Here is a 20635-nt window from a genome sequence, read left to right on the forward strand (position 1 = left end):
TACAATAGTGCATGTTCATTTCTGTTCTCTTCCAGTAGGGTACATTGTGGATTCATTTTAAACACTAGCATTTTACAAATACCTTTTCAACATACACACATCTGTACAAGCAGTTTGATATACACATGACATACAGTTCTAATACATTTGTAACACAAGCATCTTATATAAATCATTTCAATATTCACCAATGACATATAATTAGTTAAAAAATTCCAGCTAGCTGGGCTGGCAGTATATAATTTTGTCACAGGTGACATCTGCTTTACAGACACTTGATCAAGGAGTCATACGTTTGTTACACATTACAAATTAGACAATGTCTTCAGAAGCAAAGCTTCCTTTTGTTTGACAGTTCTCCCAAGAATTATGTAGCTGGGGACTCTGACCCATTCATAAAGAAGAATGAAAAGGACAACATCAGATTTAGAAGTTATGTCCTTATGATAACTTGGCATCTGGGATGAACATTTTCATTCTTCCTCACCTTCCCTCCCAACCACCCCCCAGCCCTGTCACTCCTTGAAGGATGTTATTGGAACTCTCATGTTCCTGGCTTGAGCCTCATCATTTCTTTTGTCTGTCCCAACTCTATACCACAGTGAGCAGCAGGGCAGCAAACTTGATCTGAGGAGCTGGGGATGGAATAGAATATTATGGTTAGAGGAAGGAGCTCGAGCTTTGGATCTGAAGTCTTCAGTATGAGACCAAGTCGTATCCAAGGATTGGATCCTACACCCACTCATCAGGAAGAATGAAAATGGACAACACAGACACCAAGTTATGCTAAGTACATAACTCCTTATTTTCTGAACAAAAATATTTTCACATTACTTTAGAGACTAAAACCTCCTGACAATCAGGTGCAGCAGAATCAACAGGCCTATATCCTTCCCAGTCGCATAACCAGGGAGACATGTAGTGGAAGCATTCTTCTGGGGAGGAGTGATTTAAACCACAGCTATTGAAGAATACACAAGCATGCTATGTACTTCTCACCCTATCTTACATGCATATACTTTTTTTTTCTTTTTACTGTAAATCCCAACAAAACATGCACTAATAGCATGGGGACATACACTGATGTGGCACTCAGCCACAAGGACACACACAGAACAGTAGCAAATAATGGAGTTGGCCATGTCTCAGGGCAGTAGTCACTCCCTGGTAATTCATTTATTGTTACAGTAATTACTCTTCCTATTCTAATGTGTTTTATCCTTAGTAAAAGATTACATGCACTGTTATGTGCATGCTTTCTAGTGGCTGTGGCAACACTTTTCCTACCTGGCTGTTATGCTAAACTAATCAAAAGGGTGAAAGTGATTTTCACCTGTAGTGTTGTATCAGGTTGTTTGCATACTTACTTTAGATTTCCTGTGGGTAAGAAACCTTATCCATAACTACTGGAAGGTGGACGTTATCGATTACATCAGGAAGGTGAACTCATCCCAATCCTTTTGAGTTTTTAGATCATGCAATGTAGTGGCACTGTGCAATTTCTGGAATACCTTTTAAGCTCATTAGAGATCCTAAGAGACTCCTTACTGATTTGTTTGTAAAGTCAGACTGTGGCAGAAAATTACACAGAGATTAGAAATAATAGCGGAACATTTAACTTGTCTAGTCTGCTTATATGTTGATTTTACAAATAGCCCTTTGGAATTTAATTGCACTTTCAGTTTATTTTGTATTTTTGAGGGTTACTCAGCTTGTTGATTTAGTACCTGCACTTCTTTCCAGCTGGCTTATTTCCCTACCCATAAGTATTATATTTTTCTATTAAGCTTTGTGTACTGGGAACACATACTGAGTTTTAAGCAGCAGAGAGAAACTAGTTCATATTTCAGCTAACATTTAACGCTGAAAATTCTGAAAGGTATTTGACTATGCTCTGCAGAGGCTGTGGAATACAACCCCTGATCTACGTGGCCAGTGCCTATGGCCTTGGATGTTGCATTACTATATATAATATATGTAATTTTCATAACCTCGTCTACCAAAAAGACTTATCTGAGACCAAGACTGCAGTATGAAGTTGGTTGGAATTTTAAAACCAGTCCTGCTGCATTTATGTCCTACTTACCCATAAAGAAAAGAAACCCTACTTGACGCATATTAAATCTGGAAATAACTCTTTGCAATTATTTTTCTGAATTTCACATAACAACAAATGACATAACAAAATCAAATACTTTTAAAAACTGTTTCAGAAGAGAAGTAAAACATAACTGTACTGGAATAAACGATGTTCACTTTCATCAATAATTTTGAGGAGAGCTTTTACACAAACAAAGAATGTTCCAGAATGTTATTCTGTAGTCTTTAATTTTGACATTGTATCTGCTGACTATTAAGCTTCTCCTGATTTGATCCTGTATCAGGTATCCCTAACACAGAGTCAAAAGAGGTACAGTGGGACTATCATTCAGGCAGCCATGAGCAGAATTGTAGTTAGGATGGGGCAATGAGGTCAACTGCCCTGAGTACAAAGTGTTAAGGGGCTCAATTGACAGATCCTGATCAGTTTTCAGTGTATTACCAGAAATGAATGCTGGTATTGCATTTGCAGTCATAACTGAAGCACCGTAATGGTTTGTATTTTCAGTTCATTCCTGCCATTCATTATTGCATTTGCCATCATAACTGAAGAACTACAGCACTCCATGCATGGCATAAACTATAGCAGCTTTTGCTACAGGTTAAAAAGAGATGTGTGTTTTGTTCTTTTTACTGTTTGCTCCTCAAATTAAAGCTGGGGGGTGCCAGATCAGGGACAGAGCCAGGTACTAAAATAGCTAGCTAGCTACATCTCTGTCCATGGCAGTGCTTTGCATGCTCATCAGCAAGTGGCAATGATGGTGTCTGTTGTGCCCTTAACCTCAGCAACTAGTAGATCATTTGAGGATCTGTGTCACTGCAGGGGGACCCTAGGCTCCCCCCAACGTTTGTATGTGTGCCCTCACAAACATGCCTGTGAGGCCTACTGTCTCTGATTTGATATGACAAAGAGCATGCTCTCCATATAGCCACTGGTATTGTGCAAGTCCCTGCCTGGGCACAAGAGCATTCATCCAACTGGAAACCGATCTCTTTTCCTCCAGATTGATTAAGCTGGAATAAGTCCTTTGCTACCTCTCCTGTCTTCCATCACCCAAGACATTATTCAAACATGAATTATCTAACTCATAGTGAGGGATTTATCCTTCTCTGTCAAAGAGCCAGGCAAAGAAAATTCCTGTACTTTGTTTTGTGTTGAATGACAAAGTATTTACCTATTTCCTAGTAATACATGTGTGATCAGCTGGAATGGGTTTTAAGTCCAGCCAGTAAAATGCAATACTCCAATTCAATAATGCTGATATCATTAAAAAGAGCTTTGCTCTCCTTCTCAGACGTATTTAAAAACGTGAATAATATTATGGCATTGCAACTATCAAACTAAACATTTCCATAATGGAACAGTGCATTTACATGCCTCACAAATATGAAAGACATCTGCTACTGATGTGCTAGTAACTGAATATATTCTATTTACATGGGTAAAATAAGTACAGTAGATGTTAACAGAAAGTAAAATGAACATAGAATAATTTTGAGAAAGGGATGTGACAGTATGCCTGATTTCAGGTCTGACACCAATTTAAAGATAAAACCTGCAACAAAGCATATTTGTCCCATATAGAAAAGTGAAAATATTTAATGAGAATATTTTATGATGCTCACTCTGTAAGCTGCTGAGACCATACACTTCTTAGAAAGAACACTAAAAGGAAATCTCAACATTTGTGTGTAACTTATAACCATTCAAAAATGCAAATTTATGCCAGGAAGTTTTGACTGCATTAATAATACAGCTAGATTGAAATTGTAATTTAGTGCAGATTAAGAGCCTGGAAAGAATAATCTGAGAGCTGTCAGACCCTTTAACAAGGGGATCTCTATGTATATGATTTTGTAAAATATTTGGATTGCTCTGGATAGCCTGATAGAAAAAAAAGAATCTGTCAATCCCAGTATTCTTAGCAGTTACTGAAATAAATGTATTGTGGATTTTATTGGAGACACTAAGAATAGGAACTTAACTGGGAAGGCTTGTCACCATTTCCCTGCAGACGGATGCTCTAGATTCCTTAGTGTTATCTGTGAATCCATTATTTAATTGTTGAATGTGTGTATTTCAGCTTCCATATGTTATAGACTTTAATCTGGCATTCAGAACAGAGGGGAAGAGAAATCAAGAGACGTTAAGAAGTGCTTCTGAAGTGAGTTGGGTGTTTGGGAAGAGTAACACATTCCAAATTAATTTGATAAAGGGCTGTTGCACTGAACTTTTTATATTTGCTGATGTGTATACGAGTCAGAGCTATAGAAGGATGGATTTAAGTAGACACAAATTGAAATGACTATCTGTACCTAATGAAGGATTTTTGTGGTTTAGTACAGTCTAGAGTGGCAAACAGGAACAAAATGATGAGCCACTCCACAGTAAAAAAATGCAACTATTCAGGCCAAATTCAATAAAATCAATTTTGGACTTTATTGAAGAAAATAAAACAAATGATAAGCGCTTTCGACCTGACCACTTCAGAACTTCATCAGATAATGAATTAATTTACACAAACCATTTATATAGTACAGAGGAAACTGGGTAAAACAATCATTAAAAGTTAATAAGTTATTTGAAAAGACACACCCCCTGAAAGAAAAATCATGTAAAAAACATGCTTTATATATGAAAACTGGTTAAAATGCATAAATAAATGTGGAAAATGCATCTCAATGCATCAAGTTGGCCAGGCTTAAATGAACACATTTCCATTAGCTCTCTGATGAAACTAAAAACTTTAGAAAGATAATAGTGTTTCTTTTAAAAAATATATATTTCTTCTGTACTATTAAATTATATATTTTACTATGTTTTTAGAATACAGCTTGAATTTTCCACATTTATTTATGCATTTTAACCAGTTTTCATATATAAAGCATGTTTTTACATGATTTTTCTTTAAGGGGGGGTGTGTCATTTTAAATAACTTATTAACGTTTAAGTTTCCTCTGTACTATATAAATTATTTGTCTAAATTAATTCATTATCTGATGAAGTTCTAAAGTGGTCAGGATGAAAGCGCTTATCATTTGTTTTATTTTCTTCAATAAAGTCCAGAATTGGTTTTATTGAATTTGGCCTGAATAGGTGCATTTTTTACTGTGGAGTGGCTCATCCTTTTGTTCCTGTTTGGCATCTTCGTGTTTTGCAACAGTTTTTCCTTTTCTGTTTTTTCACAGTCTAGAGTGGGACAGCACCAATGTTTGGTTATGGCCCAAGAATTCATCAATGGGCACTAGAAAGCTACTCTCTTAGAACAGATTCAGGGAACTCCTAGGAAGGATAAGACAGATGAGGTGCATGCATAAAAGACGGTGGCATGGTTTTATGATCTGTATGAATGGGAATGATATGATGAGTGGGGAATGGTAGAGAGGCTGGACAGGGGATCATAGAGAGATGAGGATAGTCTAAGAGTTATTGATGAACAGCAGGGGCAGGAAAAAGCAGCACAAAAGAACAGAGATGGAATGAAAAGATCATGGACAGAGGTGATGAGGAAAGGCAGGCCGCATGAAAAAGATGAGAGAGAAAAAACAAGAAGAGGACATTGGTGGTGACACCACGTAGTGTTGGAAGGATGGTAGACCAAAGGCAAAGATTAGTGGAGGGGGAAAAGAAAGGAAGGCCAACATTAAGATAGTACAGGAAGGAACCCAGGAAGACAGAAACAGGGACAGGAGCAATAGTCATGGTATGGCAGTGAAAAACTAGATTGCATGACCAAGAGTACTAGGGTACAGAAGGAGTGACCTGCAGTGAGCAGGTAGTCTGGGGCCCTCAGTTGAGAAGAAATGCAGAAATAGAAGTCATGGGATTGGGGCCTTGATGGGAAAGTGGGCGTGGCAGACAGACAGAGTGATGAGGAAAAATGAAACTGGGAAAATAAATCAGGAAGGAGAGCTGATGATTGAGGATGGGGCACAAGCCAGGAAAAGCAAACTGGGAGGATGGTGTTAACTATCAGTAATTCAATCACCAAGGCGATTAACGGCTTTGGAAAGGAAGGTTGGTTGCAAGTAGGTTTAAGACTGTCAATAAGCAGAATCTTTGAGGAGGTGACTAAAGTATTCACCAAAGGGGTGCGGAGGGTAAATGTTATCTTCCTTGTTGGAATTAATGATTTGCTGGAAGTGCCTGTAGGAGTGGTAAAAAGGAGTATAGTTAGTGCATAGATGTCAGGAATGGGGACATGTAGTAGCTTTTTTTAAAGTGCTACCGATGCCTACAACCAGTACACACAGGAAGGAGGAAATTAGGAATTACTGATATTGGCTGTAGAATGTTCCAGGTAAAGAGGAAGTGGATTAGTAAGAGGTTGGCAGGAGGCTGTATATAAAGAGCAGGCTGTATCCTAGCCCAAATGAAGTAGCATATGGCTGAGTCACAGATATACATTTCAGTGATAGTTTATTTCAGGCAGCATCGGTTAAAACTGATTTGGTAATGTAGATTTAATATCCTCTTTAAACTAAAATGGAGGAGGGCAAATAAGATTCAAAAGAAAGTAGCAGAATAAACAAGGAAGTAAGACAACATGACCAGGAAGAAGTAAAGGGCTTATGAAAGATAGCAATGAGGGTCTAGGAAGGGGAAGGTAGTAATGCTTACCACTGCAAAGCCTCGGATGTATGATAAGAGAGCTTCAAGCTGTTCCTGAGTGGAAACATTCACACATGAGAGTAGATGATGGGGCAGGATGCAGCTGGTGTATAAAGCACATGTGAAGGGGTTTGGCAAGGCAGGGCATCAATGTTTACCTAAGACAGGAGCAGCTAGAGAGGTGAGAAAAGAATACAAGCTGTTGGTAGATGGTGGGAGGAGTGCACTTAGACTTAGTGCACTGGTAGTAATGGACGAAGGAGGAAAGAACTGAACAAATGATACAATATATGAACAACTGAATACAACAAGGGAAAAAAATACCAGAAATAAGTTAAGCAGATGAAGTCACACGACGAGGCTTATTATCAAGGGGGATCTAAAATACCAGCAATTGAAATGGGAGATTCCAGCTGCAAAACTAGTAAACAAAGGAGATAAATAAAAATGAGGGATTCATTCATCTCCAGCAAGAAGGCACAAGAAAGGAAATGTATAAATCTGCTCCTATTAGAAGAAAAAGGGTGAATGATGATCAAGTCAAGACCTTGCTAATCAGCAGCAGCCATGTGGAATGCTGCAGAAACAAAGGGTAGGGAACTGAAGATAATATCTATATGTGGGGCTACAAAGGATCTGATGTGAGTAACTGGTCGGAAGGGCAAAAGATGATCTTGGAGCTAATGTCAGGTAGAGGGGCAACAAGGATTGTACCAAGTATAAGAACAGTGCTGAGGACAATGGTGAGATGACTGAGAATAAAGAAAATGGGAAAAGTAGAAGGAATCTTCCATGGCTACGGAAAGGTATAAAGATAGCCCTTAAGGCAAAGGGATTTCTTTACAAGAAATGAGGAAGAGGAAAGAGATGTCAACAAACAATATCTGGAAGCAAAAAGAAAAGCAACATCAGAAGTAAAAGGACAGGTACAGAAAGAGGAAAAGGAACTGCTGTAGTAAACTGGACAATAGGACAAGGAACTGCTGTAGTAAACTGGACAATAGGACAAAGAATTCCATCAGTAACTGCAAACAGAGAAAAGAACAAGGACAATTCTGCTTAAATAAGTAACAATTGAGAAAGACATCAGTTTCACTTGTCCTGTTTCCACTGCATTTTCCTGACATTGCTTAAACATATAGAGTACGCAAATGTTATTAGACAGTAGTGTAATATTGTTTGCCCCAGTCTTCTCTTCTTCTACCCTTACACTGACTTCCCCTATGGCAGAAGCTACCTAATCTAGTCTCTTGCTCCCCTGCCATTGTTGTCTTTCTTTTCCTTTCCTTTCTTCCCATATAACTCATCATCGGCTATATTTTTATAGTTCTTTCCCTAGTTCTTGCTCTCTTTGTTTATTAGTCTTCTTCCTTGCTTTTCTCTGGCCTGCCTCTTCTGCAAAATCACTGTAGTATCTCCTGATAAGTTATGTTTCTGATTTCCCTCCTGTGTTATCTCATTTACAAAACAAATCCTTAAAAAATAATTTCCCACCTTAAAAGATGCAAAAATCCTCTCCCACCTTTAACTGGGGCATATGTGTTTCCTATCTTCCACATTGTGCCTTCTTTTGTGCTTTATGAAATTAGCCTACTGCCACCTACATGCCCAGTCTCTCACTTATTCTGTCCTTAGAACCTTCCTTAACAATACAATCAATCCCTTTTCAATTCAGTACTTTATTCTTTCCTCTTGTAGGGATGGGTGCTTCCTCACCTCCTTTGCAACTTGCCTGCTTTTCCAAGATGCCACAATGCATTCCTGCTTTCTCCTCCTTGATGTGCTTCCTTTCTCTTTTCATCACATTTTTCCCTTTAGACCTATTCAATTCCTGCTCCAATTTTCTGTCTTCCTTCCTTCTCAACTGTCTCAGAGGTTGCACTTCTTTATGTGGCTTAGTTTCACCCCTCCCCAAATCCCCTTCTGACTAGTACTAGCTGTTGAATATGTTTCTATTGCCTTCTGCCTTTCTGCAGACATTGCAATAAAGTCATTGCTCTTTCCTTATTGCATGCTCTATTGCCATGCATTAAAATGAAATGATAAATGGTAGAAACACTGTCTAACCCTCTCTGCACTTGGAGATGTTGGATAATGCTCCACTCTCCTTTCCTTTTCTTGATTTTTCTATTCTTCATGTTATTCTGTTACCTCTGTGTCTATCCTCTACCTCACTCTGTTCCCTTTGAAGCTTCCTTTTTAGGGACTGTATCCCCATATTCATTTTCTTATCCTCGGTATTTGTAAATTTCTTCCCTTTTGCCATATATTGCCAAGAATTTCAAATATCGTACATCTTCCTTAGCATGTACTTGGTCTGAGAATATTGCTCTATTGTTCTATCACTTACTTGGTGCTAGTGAAGGGTTCCAACCAGAGATGCCAGCAGCCTTGCCCTTATTACTGGGTGCTCCCCTAATATCAGCCTCACCCCTGGTGCTTGTCCCTATACCTGACCTACCTTCCTTCTTTCTCCATTCAGTCTACCTCTCTTATACGCTTAGGCTCTGTCCACTAGGGGGTAGTGCCTACCCACCTACCTAATCATTTTTCCTCCTCCTTCCCATACATTTCAATACCACTTTTTAACATCTTTCCCTATACTAACTGCTAAATTACAGCTCTATCCATTCTATCTCTACTTTTTGTCCTTGCCTTTCTCAGTTATAGTGCACTCCAAGAGTCACACGTACCACCTTGCTTACCTTCTTCTGTTCTTACCTCCACCTCACTGATTGTTTCTCACACTGTCCTGCTGCCTACCTTCCTTAGGTGTATCCCGCTCCGTTCGCCCTTCGGGCTCACTCCACTCCCCTACCCTACCCCCAAATTCCACCCACCCCCAGTGCATCTACACTTATACCATTCTAACCACTCCCACTTCCTCCCACACATCACTGACAACACCCACTTGCTCCCTAGCAATTACACCACTTCCTCTTAATTACAACATTCCACCCACCCCCTCCATCCCCCTTAATCCTATCCTACTTACTTTCCACCAACTACACCCCTCCCTTTTTCACCAACGCCATCCTCATAAAACTCCTCTTCACACCTCTCCTCATATCCCATAACTTCACATCCACTTAACACCTTATCAAAACCACAGCATGACTATAACATACAAATCACTCTTAATTCATCTACTATTACTTCTCATCCTTACTTACATCCACTATCTCACCCAACCCAACACCACATATTATCTTCCACCCACTCACTCTACCAGCACACTCCCCTTTTCTGACTTAAAGTCTTTTATCTCAATAGCCCCTGAACTCTATCCCATTAACCCCCATCTACTTTTTCACTATAAACTAAACACTTCTTACAAACTCTTTAGTCCCTTCCCAAGCTCCAATATTCACAAATATCTGAAAACCTATAACATTTAATCAAGGCAATCCAATCATCTTAAAAATTTAATTGAACATCTTACAACCATACTCCTATCTGGAGAGATACACCCTAACCCAGGCCCAACCACCACTTCCTCCATATCCAAATCCATCCTACTTGCTTCTCTAAACACTCAAAGCATAGCAAACAAAATCCCTAACCTACAAGCATGGCTTCTACATAACAAACCCGACATCTTAGCTATTTCTGAAACCTGGCTAAAACCTCATATAAAAGATACTGAAGTTCTACCTCCAAACTACTCAATAATCAGAAAAGACAGAATCCATAAAAAGGGTGGCGGGGTAGCTTTACTCTATTCTTCCACCCTATCCATTACTCCCTATAACAAACCCATTCCAAATTTCTCCAACGCAGAATTAACATTAGCTTTATTTCAATTAAACAAACACAAACAAATCTGCATAGTTTCACTTTACATCCCCCCTGGTGACAATGTCTCTGTTTTAGAAGACATCCTATCCTGGCTTTCTATCAATATCAGTAATGAAACTATTATCATGGGTGACACAAACATTAATTGGTCCTGCATTAATTCCCCCACACACCCTATAAACATTATCCTCTATAAATACTCCCAGCTCATCAACCAGACTACCAGACCTTCTAAAGATTTCTCCACTGGCAGTACCCTAGATTGGATTTTAGTATCTCACCCCCACTACTACACCGACAGAGGAACTCTCCCTGACTCCCTCAGTGACCATCTTCCCATATTCACCAAACATCTTCCATGTCCACTACAAGCAACACATAATTACATCAGCACTCAAAACCTAAAAAACTTCGACCCAGAAACCTTCTCAGACTCCCTAAAAATCAACAAATTGGAACCCACTAAAAACTCTACCCCTGGATAATGCTGTTGCATACTTCAATAAAAATTTCCTGAAACTCCTGGATAGTCTAGCCCCCATAAAAACCAAATGAATTTGAAACAATACCGCCCCCTGGCTTACAAAAAATACACTAACTATCATGGGACTGAGAGACAAAGCCTGGGCACACTACCAAAGAAACAAAACCTCCTCTACCCTAAATGAATTCAAAACACTTCACAACAAAGTCAAAAAGCTTATCACAATAGATCGTCAAAACTACTATTCCATACTTCAAAACAACCATAAAACCAACTCTCAAAAATTCTGGAAAGGTATCAATAAACTCCTAAAACCTGGCACTGCAGAAAACCCAAGCCCAGACCCAAGTGCTCCAGATATCAACCTCGCCACCCAATTCAACTCTTTCTTCTTAGACTCTATCTCTAAACTTACCACATCCTTCTACACTAACACCACACCATCTACACCTACATCCCACCTCCTTCCTCCACCCTCATCTCCTACCTCTCAACTCACACCTTTTTCCCTAAAACCCATCCCTACTTCTACCATAAAAAAGCTCCTGCAAAAGCTAAAACCATGTACTAATGCACCTGATAACATACCCTCATACTTCCTTAACATTGCTGCTGATGCCATTGCCTTCCCCATCAGCACCCTAATAAATTGCTCTATCCAAGAAGGTCTTATTCCCACACTCTGGAAAAGAGCTTTCATCATACCCTTACATAAAGGAGGCAAGAACTATGATATCACTAACTACCGTCCCATCGCCATCCTTTCTCCTATATCAAAACTCTTAGAAAAATGCATCCATCTCCAACTCCTTCCCTATCTCCTAGACAATAACTTACTAACCCCCACACAACATGGTTTCAGACCCAGCCACAGCATCATGACTGCCCTCCTTTCCTTCCTGGAAACAGTAAATACTTCCTGAGACTCCGGCTCTGTTGTATCCACTCTCCTTCTCGACCTTTCTAAAGCCTTCAACATCATATCTCACAGCCTTCTCCTTACTAAGCTATCTAACCTTAACCTATCCCCTGCCACTATCAATTGGTTCACCAACTATCTCTCCCATAGGCAACAAGCTGTCAAATGGAAAACAGCCATCTCCTCCTTTCTAAATACACCCACTGGTGTCCCCCAAGGTTCCATCTTGGGTTCTCTCCTCTTCAATATATTCATAAATGACTTCTCCCACTCAATTCCCCATGCCAGACTTGTTCAATATGCAGATGACTCTACAATCATCTGCACAGCCACATCCATTCCCACTCTCTACCACAGAACAATGGATGAAAAACAATCATCTAGTACTCAATGCATCTAAAACCAAGCTTATGGTATTCACCCCCTCTAAAAACACAACCATTAACAAAAATCTACTCTCTATCATCAGCCAAAACAACACCCCTCTTGAACTAGTATCTGAAAGCAAACTGTTAGGGGTCCTGATAGATGACCAGCTCAAATTCAATAGCCACCTACTACTAAACATAAAGAAAACCCATTATAAACTTGGCATGCTTTACCGTCATAATAAATTCCTCTCCACATCTACTAAACATATTCTTGCTACAACATTCCTCATTCCTTCACTTCTATATGGGGCTCCCCTTCTAACAAATCTTCAATCATCCCTTAAAACAAAACTGTCCTCATGTTATAATAAAATTGCCAAATTCGCCACTGGCCACAAAGCATCTACCCACCACTGTCTATCTCTCCACAAACTAAACTGGCTTGAGCTTCCTAACTATCTCACCTTTACTCAGCTCTGCTTTGCCCATAAACTCATATTCCATCCATCTCTCTGTCCCTCACTCAGCTCCACCTTTAAAATGCACATGCCACAAAGAGTCCTAAGATCTAATAACCAAAATCTGACAGAACTGTACAAACCTCTTCACTCGCCAGGGAAAAATCTGCTGTCATTTTCCCTGGCACGCAATTGGAACTCCCTTCCCCCCTCCATTCGTACCACTGCTAACCTTCCAGCTTTTAAAAAATCTCTACACTCACACTTAACATCTTCCTGGGAATGCTCCTTCTCGCATCCCTCCTAGTCTAGCCTGCTTCCTACAGGCACCACATCATATATACCAGAAACTATAAATTAGCTAAAGCAATAACACCCTAATAATTCTTAAACTCTAGTATTCCATTCTAAATACTATATATTTTCTACAACAAAGAAATGCTAGTCTTATATAGCATAACCAAATATTCTTTGCTTGTAATCACCTGTTCCTCTGTTTTTTGTCTTGAACACACATTTCCCTTTTTTGTCAACCACTGTTAAAGTTTTTTACCACTGTTTTTATCAATTTGTATTAATTTGACTGAATGTGTTAATGTGTAAACTTCTGTAATATTTTGTATCTTTATTCAGGAGCTTTTCTCCCCAGGACTCCATTGAAAACGGGTACTTCGGGCCCAATGGACAATCCTGGTAAATCAACTATAAATAAATAAATGTACTCTTGTCTTTAAATACAAACAAAAAAATCTGTAGCACTTTTGTTTTTACATGTTTTAGAAATAAGGAAAGAAAAGGGACATGGTATTTAGCACCTTTACATTTATAATCAGGAAAAAATAGTATATTTGATTTTATATGAGGCAATCAGTTAAAAACTGTTATCCCTGTCACTTGACCTGTAACTCTGCTTGTGACCTCACACTATCACTAAGTTATGACCTCTTTCACTTCTTGTTCTAAACCTTCCTTCTCAGATCTGTACAACATTTTAGTTGATAGAAAAAGATGTATGCCTACAGAGATTAAGTTCTGTTTTTTATTGCACAACCTCATTGTGCAGTATAAAAATCTGTCCTAAGTAATCATTTATATTCTGCCTTCATCCTCCATTTACTTTATGCCTTCTCCTTCTAGTACTTTATCTTGCAACAGCTATTCCTCTTCTATTCCTCCTCTTTTGTTTGCCAGCTTTACCATTTGTTTCTTTTTGAGCCCTTGTTTTGCCCTTGCTTACTTCTGTTCTTCTGGGGAGTATGATTAGTCATGTATACATTTGACTAGGAGTTCCATCCTCTGTCTTCTTTTGTTTCTTGATCTGTTCGTATTTTTTTTTTTGTTTTCTTGATTTCCCATTTTCTTTCTGTGGCTTCTCATTCCATACATCCCCCTCCATCTGCCTCTAATGTTGTCCATTCCTCTTCAGCTACTTTTCTTTTTGCTACACTCATACTTTGCGTTACCTTTTACTTAAATAGTCTGGTGATCCATTTTCTCTTGTTTTGCCACTCTCCTTGCTCTCTGGGGGACTGTTCTTTTAAACTACTGCCCCTGCATTTCCTTCTCCTCTAATTAAGTCACTTCATTTTGTTTTGTTTGTGGTTCTACTTGCTCCCAGTTCTTGTCTCTTGACTTGCGTTGTGTTTTCCTCTTTAGATAAAGCTCATCATTTCCACGAGGAGTGCAACTGTGTCTCTCCTTCCCCACCAATAGAGTACCAGGTGTTGCAGAAAAGTATTGTCTTTGTGCATCTCAATAACTTCAGTACATTCCTTGCCAGATTGATATAATGACTTCTGCTTAAGAAGTGTCACAGACTAGTCTGCCATCACCAGTATAGTTGGCCCATCAGCCATGATCCATGAAACTCATCAAAATCCACTCCTTCATCCTGAATGCATACAGCTGTTGTCATCCTACTGCTATTTACTTCCCTATTTTACATCACAGTGTTTGGGAACAATGTGAAATTCAAGAAAACAGCAGAAAAATATGTTAGCTATTCTAAACTTAGGCAGCAGAATGTATAGGATTACCGCAGTAATGTAAAAATTATCACACTTGTTAATGTTTCACTGCTAAGAAGGGATAAGTGGATATGCTTTACAACATGGCACAATGCCACTAGTAGGCCAAAGTGTGATTACTACAATTCTATATGGAAATCTGTTTTTTGAGGATATGCTCATTTTTATTTTTCAAATATGAAGTCTTTATTACAGTCATCATTTTCTTTATATGACATCCTCTATCTTGGCAAGTACTCTCCTTTAATTCCCTCCACCCCACTCTAATACAAATGAGTCAGCTCAGAGCCAGGATTTCAGATTCTGAATTCCAGCATGTTGCATAATAACTAGACATCCCATTTGTACTGTTTCTACATGTAGAAAGTCAGGATACTTTCCTCTAATCTATTGATCCCCTTTATATTACCCTTCACTGAGTCATTTCATCTAAAATTTCAAACCCTACTTTTGTTACTTGGCCATATTTCCTTCTCATTTTCTGTGAATATCAACACTAAATCTATCACTTCCTGCAATTTAGAGGGTTATTTTTTCTTCCACTTCCTCATTATGGCCTTCTTGGACAATAATAATATTACCCACACTACTCTCTGTTTATCCTTATATAGCTTCTCTTTCCACCCCCAAAAATAAACATTTTGTTAACTCTACATATCAGTTCCTGCATTCTCCTCCTTACAGCTCACCAATTGCTCACATTCCCAAAATATATGCATCCATGCATTTCTTTGCCCTGCCTCATGTCTCCAACATTCATCTAAGTGTGGAAAAATACTTATAATGGCCCTTCCAGGCAAATATTCAAAATTGCTTTGATTCTCTCACCTATTTAGGTATCTTACGTAGATATGTATGTACAGCCACTCTTGTTTCAAAATCTGAACTCCTTCCCATGGGGGTTTCATTTTGCTTATAATCTCCTGCATTTGGCCTACTAGTAGTTCACGTGCCCTTGAAACCAGTGCCCTCAGTGTACCTCCACCTTCTCTCATCTGATTGCTTGTACAAATTCATGTACTTGATTGTCCTCCCTCTTACATCTGCTAATTTTTTCTGACACCCTTATCCCTGTCATGAGTCCATATCCTCTTATCTAAATTATCTTCTCCCTTCACTTCATCCCAAGTCATTACTTTTGTCCCTACCAACAGTTGTGACCAGTATTTAACCCTAACCTGCTCCCTCATCCACCTATAGTATAAACTTTGCATCCCACTGTGCTCCTGCAATATCCCTATTCCAGACAATTCCCTCCTTCAGTTCTTTATTTCCTCATCCTCCAATATCCCAGATGTTTTCTCCCATCTTCTAGCTCGTTACACACCCAGCGTCACCATCTACATCTCCAACAATACTTTTCATATATGTTATCACCTCAAATCAGCTTGCATCTTCTAGATCATTCTTTTCCATTCTGTTGTATACTCTGAATACCAATACCTAAACAGTGATACCTGAACTGCCTACAGATATGACTTAATATCAGAACTCCCAATCCTTCCATATCTTTGGGTATCGTTAACACCATTATCCCACCATAACTATCATCTGCTTAACTTTCTTCAGAAACTGCACTTGTAGTTGCCCCACAAAACACCTGTTGTTCGTATTTCGGCTTTTCCCGGTTAGGGATCGCCACAGTGGAACTCTGGTCCGCTAATGATTGGCAGTAGATTTTCACGCACGCCGAGGTGCCAGCTCGATGTTCAACCTTCAACAAAGGCGCGCCCATTTACGCATGTTTTTCGAATGCCCATCCAACTTCAGGGAGGACATGCAGACTCCACACAGAAGGCACTCCCTGCAGAACATCTGTCCCATGTAAATAAACTGTGGGAGCACATACAATTGCAACATCTGGGCTATCTGCTCTAAATCTGATGGTATTGTCTGCCATTTAGCCAATAGCTACTTACTTTTCACTCATGCCTTCTCATCATAAGTAATCCTAAAGGAAGCCTCCACTGTCTTACCTATCCATATCCCCAAATAGCTGATCTGTATATCCTGTCCTAAATCTCTAGTGACATCCCATAACCTATTACCTGACTCCATATTTATCAACAGGATTTTCATCTTTGCTCTGTTTATATCCTGCTTTCTTAGTAAATTTTTCTGTTATGTCCTATAATATTGTCAGCTGCTCTCCTGGCTTTAACAACGTAAGCAAAACATCATCTGCAGACATAATAACCTTCATTTGTTCCCCCTTCCAGTATTAGAATTATCTAAGAAAGATGTCCATCAAGCAAAAACATAAGGATTTCAGTATCTGATGTCACAGGTTTGCTGATGGGAGGATGCAGGGTACCCACACAGTTGTCTGTTTTACTGGGGAGGGTCATGATGTTTTCTTAAGGCCGGTTTGCTTTATGAGCATGGGGGTGAAAATATTCAGCCACTCAGATACCCAGCAGATCAGCTCATTGCATTGTTCTGTAAAAATAACGATATCTGTTCACCAGGAAGAGAGTGCCAGTATACGACTAGTACTATCAGTTCATGCATGCTTGTATTATCACAGATAACACTGGTCTTGATGTTCTCAGAACAATAAGTTAAATCATCTGCAAAAGGAAAATGTGTTGCAAGCTGTGTATTGTATATGTTCTACATCTAAGCCGACATTGGAGCATATCTGTTATACTGATACCCAGGTCATTCTCATTCTGATCTACATTTAATAACCTAGAATGCACAGTATTGCATACACTGCACCTGCTCATAATAACACAGAACTGCATCTATGTATAATGAGTAGAGTGGAATACAAACTATTTGAACAGTGACAGAGAATGGCTTGTTATGAAGCAAAAATAAAATAGTAATACAAGTAATTTAAAAAACACATTAGAGTTATAATAAAAGAAAAATAAGCAAGTTCTCTGGGGAGGGCAGTTGCAGACCTCCTACAATGTGTCCACTTAAGACTGGAAGTTCCTACGTGACCTGTAAAATAAACCACAAAAATTAAAGCAAAGACGTAGAAAGAAACAAAGGAGAAGAATATGGAAGGTAGCAGACTCAACACAGAATATATGCAAGCAGAAGGTGATGCTGTGAGGAAAGTATGCAAAAGATACAAGGAATGCTGCTCAAATTTGATCACGACTATGATCTTGAGGACAAGATTTTGATTGGCAACTTGGGAAGTGGAGGGTGGGATAGGGGACAGAAATGAGGGTCTCACATCAGCTCACTTATGTCACTGAAGAGGAAGTAGGGTTCTACTGGCAGCTGAGAGATGTCCCGGTCTAGTGGAGGCTGAAGCATCTTCCTCTGGTTGCCAGCTGACATATTTCTCAACCTCTTAACAAGGGTGTAGCTGGGTAAACTCTTTGTACTCTACCGAGTACAAATTTATGTACATTACTTAGTATGGCCTAAAAAAGCCATGGTTCCTCTATGTCCATAACTGTATAAATTAATGCCTCCAATAACAGTTTTGTAGCTTGAAAAATATCTATCTAATGGTTTTAGAGGGAAAGTGATCCAAACACTTGTTAAGTGCGGGGGAGGGGGGCATGTTTAAACTTTTTAACTGACAGGTGGGTTGGGGGGCAGCAGTAAAAGAACATTAGTATAACATTATATTCTCTGGCTACACCTCTGCCTCTTAGCACATGAAATCTGTATAAAGCTTAAAATAATGGGGGGCAAAGGCCCAAAAGTAGGGACAGATTTTAAATATTGCTCATATCAACTTAGAGAGCTGCTAGAAGAACAGAATTTGTGTTAGCATGCATTTTCTGAAGGGTATGAAGTGTGAAACTCAAGTGTATGTCATTATTTAGTGACTTCAGACCTCCATAATTTACCACAAAACTACAAATTTTTCTTTATTTATTTAACATTTGTTAACCAGGAAAGTCCAACTTCAAACAAAGCCAATTTTCAGCGGAGGCCAGGGAAGAAACCCTCCAGATGCATGTCTTTGTAACGTAAGATGAAACCAGAGGACCTTGGGGAAACCCACACAAATGCAGGGAGGACATGCAGACTCCGCACAGCAGGCACCTCAGCCGAGAATCGAACCGGAGAACCTCTTGCTGTGAGGCGACAATGCTAACGATGCACCACCAAAAATAGGAGGCATAAATCTGGACAGTTAAGTGGCTACTGCTCTTTTTGTATCTGAGGAGCATATGTGGCGATGCCTATGACTTTGTACTTGCTTTGCTCACTAGGGCTTCCCATTTCACACACACACTACAAAATCTCTGCCTCTGCTCATCTACATGCCAACCTCCTGGCTCTTGCCCTGTTCGTTTATTTATTATTGTTTTCTTACCGGAAAGTCAGACTGGGCAAAGCCTCTTTTTTGTGATGACCCAGATAGAAAGGCTCTTTATTACATACTTTTTATTAGGCAAATAGCAATAAAATATGCTACATATAACACTTAGCTATATATATATAATTTAACAGGTTCTCACCATATTAAGCATGCTATACAGTATTTACTGCATGCTAAAGTCACACATATCTAAAGAATATTCAGCATTATTGTACAGTTTATGCATAAAGTCCCACTGAAACTTTAGTACAAGGACAGCTGATGAGGCATATGCATATTTTATCTAAATAGAACCTATGGCTATTTGCATCACCTGCTCCACTACTGCTAAGCTTCAAGAAGCTGGAACACTTCTTTTACTACCTTCTGTAACATCAACAAATGCAGTAACTGCAAACTTGCAATTTTGCAGAGCAGTGTGGGGCATGTAATTTTTTTTTTGTTATAAGATATAGAACAATTTCCAGCTTTTTCCATGTTACATTTTGCCCAGTCTCTCAGGAACCCCACAGAACCTTGTACCACTCATGTTCAGCAAGCCTTGTGACTCACCAAGGGGGATGGGGTGTTACTTCAGCAGCGACAGCCATCTGGAGCCAGTGTTCACACCACCAGGTAGCTAGCCCTACCAAGTTTTTGTGAAAAATCAGCAATTTGGTTTAGGAAACTGAGTGAAAACGGGTTACAAATGCATATGATAAACCAAACGTCAACAGACTACTGAATGATTAATGTTCTGAAACTCCCGAGAAACATTCCAGTTCTAAACGTTCCCAGTTATGAGCTCTGATTTGACTCTAGAAAACTAAGGAATTTTATTTTAGAGAGAGGCAAAAGCAGAAAAAAAATTGTCAAAACAGGCTATGCATTTTTCAAAAAAAATCTTCAGCTTCATCTTTTCTAAGTAGGATCTCTGTCAATATTGCACTGCATTGGCAGACTTCTAAGCTGGGCCCCCATCCACCCTACCCTTCCTATTAAAGTTTATTTTTATATGATGTAATTCTGTAGTTTAGTGATTAGTTAAATTAAGATTCAGTCATTTCATTGTTTAGATAATAAATACCTAACTTCAGTAAATATTTTCAAACATCTCCTAATAACATGGCCATAAAACAGATATGCTGCCAAGATGGTTAACAGCTTTTGCAAGCAATAAGTAAGCCTGATTAAGTAAAAGTGCCAAGCAATAGAAAACTCTGACATCAGAAATCCAAACTGTGACAGAAGGTTAGACCTGATTGCTTCATTGGGCAAACAGCACTGAACAAGTCACAAGAAATGATAGACTATTTTTTATATGTTGAATTTTACTAACAATCTCAATCAGGCTCAGAGTCATGCAAATATTTTAGTCAAATTTGTCGTGAGCTGAGGTTCAAACTATCACCAATGGAACTGGTAGATAAATTGTTCAAAACCACTAGAACTAGACAGCACTACAGCAAAACTGCAGGTAAGGCAGGTCATGTGACATGATGCTTGGCCTGACCCACCAAACGACATTAAATGAGTAAGGACTCCAGTAGAAAGGAAAGTTACATCTCCACCTGATTCTCCTGGGTT

General features: G+C 39.1%; 1 protein-coding gene across 2 annotated transcripts in view; it reads right to left on the reverse strand.

The window, feature by feature from the left end:
• Positions 1-20635, reverse strand: part of TSHR (thyroid stimulating hormone receptor) — a 1235241-nt gene that overhangs the window by 422124 nt on the left and 792482 nt on the right. The window lies entirely within an intron of this gene.

This window comes from Protopterus annectens, chromosome 6.part0 (assembly GCF_019279795.1).
Source record: "Protopterus annectens isolate FY-2018-M chromosome 6.part0, PAN1.0, whole genome shotgun sequence".
NCBI lineage: Eukaryota > Metazoa > Chordata > Ceratodontiformes > Protopteridae > Protopterus > Protopterus annectens.